Here is a 5,325-nt window from a genome sequence, read left to right on the forward strand (position 1 = left end):
CCTTTATATGATAGTGACAGCTGAAGACAGACAGGAAAGGGGGGCAGAGAGAGGGGATGACACGCAGCAAAGGGTCGCAGGTCGGATTCAAACCCTGGGCCGCTGCAGCAAGGACTCAGCCTTGGTACATGGGTCGGCAGCTCTACCAACTGAGCTAACCGGGCGCCCGTCTTAATGTTTCCTGTTTGCAATGAATGTTTCCCTATCCAGGTAACATAATACAGATATAGACCACATGTTATAACCAGGCTATGGCATTCTTTTTTTATCTTTCTTGTTTTGCTATGTCTTATATCTTATAGGATCGAAAACAAACCACAAGATCCTGCAAAAACTCCTGGAATGGGACAGAGACAGTCTTGAAAAGTATTCTGTTTGTTTTGGCTACACGCCCACTGTGTCAGTAGTAAGCAAACCAGCAGTAAGCAGCATGATCACAGTAAACTGAAAGGGGGCCATGGTCTGTTTGCTGCATTGCAAAGCTGCACACTGAGGTGAACAAGACTCTTCCTGCCAAATCGATCATCCCAAAAAATATTTAAGATGCATGGAGATCCAGGAGTTTCCAAAAATACAAGACGTGTCAGCCTGAGGTCTAACAGTCTCATTTCAAAGCTTGGAAAAAGGTCAAATGAAACGTTTGGTTAAACAATGATAGATGATGTGGTCCAGGTTGAAAATGGCCAAATTTATACTGAAGCCCTGTGGAATGTCACATCCAAGCCTGTAGATTGTATCTCTCCCCCAGAGACCAGGAAGGTAAGAAGTAAAACTGTAGGATTACCACCTTACAGTGTTCTGTGTTATACCACAAGTTATGAGGTGGCTCTGCCTTTCTTTGGTTGTCTCGGATTGTTCTTATTTTCTAAAAAGGTACCTGTTAATTCTGTCCGTCTGCCCCTGCCATGCACCCTAAGTTGAAAACAAAAGGGATAAAGCCAGCCTGTATGTCACTGATGAACCTGAGCAGCTGGTGTCTGCCGCCATTTTTGTGTACAGCTCATGTACAGTCCTCTGAACTCTTTCCCTAATGTCTAATGTATCAGTATGTATCTCTCACACATTTGTACGTATGACCGTGAGTGTTATTTTCTGTTTCTTTTCTCCTTTTTTTGGATGGTGTTTATTTAAAACAGAAGCAGGCGCTGGTCTGCTGGCCTGTCTCAATGTGTTTCTGGAGACAGTCCCATTACCCAGCTTCTTCCGGATGTGTTGAGACCCCGAACACCAAAGTCCTCTGTGCGCCCCGCAGATTACCGGCTCCACTGTTCCATGCTAACACTTCTATACATACGTATATAACACAAGTTTTAAAAAGTAATGCAATTGGTTTTATTGAGCTGTTATATCTTGCCGGTTATAAACCAGATTCACAGAAGAGGTTTTATAATCATGTGTTTGCATGGGAGCACAGACCTTGTACATACAGTACATCAGCATAGCCATATGAAGTAGTTTTAATTTACTCTTGTCTTTATAGATATGGTTGTATGCTCCAATGACAGTTAAGCCTCGGTCAGAACAACTTCCTCCTTTCCTGTACTGAGATTAGAAAGACAACCATATTTTGCATAACTGGCCTACAAAGATGGCATCAGTGAAAACTATGAACTATCTGGTTAGCACCAGAAACTTGAGAAAAGTTTTTGCTCATGTAATGACCTGACTACTGTCAGTCTCAGGCTCTTGATCAGTGTAATACCTGGATCCTTAAGTTACTGTACATATAAATTAAAATTCAGTGTTTTGTGTCTAGTTACAAGTTTTAGCTCCTCATAACTATAGTGTCATTTTAACTCATAGGTCTCTTTAATGGATCACGTAATTTAAGTAATTTTCATATTGGGTGAAAATGAATGAATAGCTAGTCAACTTACTGTATTTCAGCTATGGTTAAATGGTCTAATAGATTGCTAAAAGCAATTGATAAATCATTGAAATTGGTAGGTAAAGATTTCTGAAAATGATGAGTTGATTATTGAGTCTCTAACTATCTTTCTTGGCTCTGATTGGTTTCGTTCAGGCATTCACAGATTATCTGTCTTATGTTCTACTGTCAGGATATAGTGAAAGTTTCAGCAAATATGACAAAGTTATTTTTATAAAAATTACCTACTGCAGCTTTAACGTAATGGATAAACTGAAAATAGCAAAAATTATTGAATAATTTGTTTGAGTAGTTGAAAGCAAGCCTGGGTGGTTGTAATAGCTAAAAGTAATGGATAATTGGCTTAAATGTTTGGCTTCTAGAGCAAATTTAAACGTGTCCAAACTGACATAAACATTTACAGTTTAGCTGTATAAAGAAAATGTTATAATAAACATTCAGTTTAAAATCAGTTCAGATAAACATGTTTAGAACATGATGGGTGGTGCTGGATGAATCTGCGGGACACTTGACTTGCAGAGATTCCTGACACATTTTGATTTAGTTTAGTGTTCCCAGTAGCTGCATCAGCGCAGCACTTCCTGTACCCAAGACCTAACAAGGAGCCTGCTGTCTCTCAGTGTGTGTTAGCATGGAGCAGTAAAGTCACATGGCCCATTTTGGTGCTTGCGTGTTCCCGGCTCTAAAAAAGGAAGCTGACCAGCGGGACAGTCTACCAAAAGCTTGATGAATTCCTCAAACAGTGCAGCGCTAGTCAGCATGTTTCTGCCTCCATCAGTCTGTCTGCATCTGGATGAAGCATCCTCTGTCCGTCTGTGTGTGTGAGAGACACAAACACAGTGTTCAGTGCTCAGACAGCCCTTAAGTTAAAAGCCCAGCAGAGGCCTCTTTGTCTGGATTCAGACCGTTGTCATGTAATCGCTTCTGGCCAGAAGAAAGCCTTTTGTTACACACACATACACACCATGAAGTCATAGCAGAACAGGCCCGTACCGTGAGACAGCCTTTGTCCATGCTGAACAAACTTGGATTATTGGAGCACAGGCAGTATATAGTCACACAGGAGCGTGAGCAGTTGGGGGAGCGATGCTGCTGAGCCGTCTCCACTCTTTAATGGATCCTCTGTGACACAGAGGATCAAGCTCATCCATGTCCTCCCAAAGCACTTTTTCAACTCTCTTCCCTCATCATTCAACAGAAGAATCAGTTCTGAGATTTATCAGAATTCTAAATAAAAAGATACATCAATAGAAAAAAGCACAGGAGTTCATTTTAAACCTCTTGGAACAAAAACTCAAAGATAGGAAGAAAGCTCAAAGATAGGTTTACACACACCCCTTTCCACCAATGCCAACCTAGTGCCAGTTCGGCGTTAGTTAAACTTGAGAACCTTCTACAAACCAGTTTGCTTTTCCACGGACTAGAGATACCGTGGCCCCAACCCCGATCTCTACTGCGCACTCTGGCTCCGAATAGCAAAAGATGGCAGCAGCCATATCCGGGATATTTTGGCTTCATTTTTGTACAGTGGGAGGAAGTGGAGATGCAATGTCCATCTTTTATGTCAGTTAGCTATTGTTACTAGCTGTTGGTCAGCTTACATTACCCAAGTATGGCTACTGTATTTCTCACATCAGTGACGTTTGTAATATTAATGTTAGGTTTGATGTTTGTAACACTGACAGCTAACTAGCTTGCTCAATGTTATGTTTGTAACATTGATGTAAGAAATAAGTAGCTTGCTCAACAGCTAATAAATACATAGCTGGCTGGCCTTAAGGTGCCCCCAGCCCCTGTTTATTTTTTTTTATTTTTTTATTTTTAAAGCAGCACCAATGTGTTGGTGCCGCACTGGTGAAAAGCTAGTTTGAGATAAGGCACTGGCTTCGAACTGGCCCTCCTGCTGCCTTGGTGGAAACGGAGTCACAGCCTATACTCTGTTTATACTATTTGGAGTCTGTTCGAAGGGCATGTTCCCCATAGTGGCCCTGTGGACAGTCCGCGCGATCACAACAAATTGCAGATACGTGTTGCCTACGTGTACGCCCTGTTATGAAGGAATTTACGTCACCTGGACCCTCCCACCCTAATTCCTGCTTAAGTCAGAACCTCAGAATGTTTTAAAAGTCTCAGACCTCATTTTCATGTAGCCCTCATGCTCCTTTGGCTTTTTTTATGTTTCACCGCTCTGTATGTGGGTCAGTGCAGTCACATGTTCACGCTTTGCCCTCTAGCACCCACATGGATTGGTCCAATCTAGTGCTTGTGTTCAGTGCTATCACTTCTCTGGGATCTGAGGGTGTTGTTTCTTTCTGATCTGGAACAGGGAAGAACTTGTTCGTTTTCTGTTCCTGAACGGGACGGTTCATCCACCGGGGGCAGTGTTACACGTGAAGAACCAGACTGCCTTTGACTTCGCCTTCTAACATTTCCGTAATACTGGTTTTGTACACTGCACCTTGTGTTCTGTGAATCTAACATTAATGTTGTGACTGTAACATTATGAATCAAATGTTCAGATAGTGTTTTTCTTGAGTGTTTGGTTGTATGTACCAGTGAGAGGAAATTAGTGTCACCTTACATAGTCCAAACTATGCAACATCACCGCTTCACAGCCACGACTTGGTATTATGTTGTGTCAAAAATATTCATGATCGGACTGACTGCTGATTCTCTTAATGCCCATGTCTTAGAAACCTGTCTTTAATCAAATGATCTGCCAAATGTACTGATGTTTAGTGCCTCCTTCTCCAATCTCTGCCTTTACTGTCCAATCATGTTAACGAGGGTTTTATGCTCGGTAGGTTTTTTTTTAAATGCCACACGAGCAGTTTGATGTCCAACCAAATAACTCTTCCCAGTTTTGTTATTTTCAGATAGACAAGCTTTCAATGTACAGTCTAACTTATGCTGTCTTACCCTTCTACTCTCCTAAATAAATCCAACAGTTTTTTAAAAAGTGTGTGTGCACTCACTGAACCTCTTCTCTGCAGAGAATTCATACAAACTTGTTGAACTACTTTCCATCAAGTGTGAACCTATCGTGACATCACCCATTGGTTTGTGGAGTACATTTTGAAGCCTTGAGTTTGCCGTTTTGGTCGTTGCCATGACAGTTTGTCGGAGCCAGCGAAGGAGATGACGTACTGTGAGTTGAGCTGCTCTCATTAACAGCTATTTTACTCTAAATGGGACCATCATTTACTAAATGAACATCATGCTGTATGGAAGAAGACTAGAGATTGAGACCATAAACTCAATAGGAAACTGTTTACTGAGCTCATAAATCAATAACGATAATATAACCATAAATCAGTGCATCCCTAATTTTTATCATTGATTTTGTTTCTTTATTTGTTTGTAAACTATCCAATCCAATCCAACTTTATTTGTTAAGCACTTTAAAACAACCAAAGTTGACCAAAGTGCTGTACAGA

At 41.2% G+C, this 5,325-nt stretch overlaps 1 protein-coding gene across 1 annotated transcript in view; it reads left to right on the forward strand.

Moving 5' to 3' along the window:
- Nucleotides 1-5,325, forward strand: part of zgc:158403 (tetratricopeptide repeat protein 39A) — a gene marked incomplete at its 5' end in the record, with an annotated part of 767,589 nt that overhangs the window by 464,817 nt on the left and 297,447 nt on the right.

The sequence above is a fragment of the Morone saxatilis genome, unplaced genomic scaffold, assembly GCF_004916995.1.
Source record: "Morone saxatilis isolate NCDOM2014 unplaced genomic scaffold, NCSU_SB_2.0 Contig14, whole genome shotgun sequence".
NCBI classification, from domain to species: Eukaryota; Metazoa; Chordata; class Actinopteri; family Moronidae; genus Morone; species Morone saxatilis.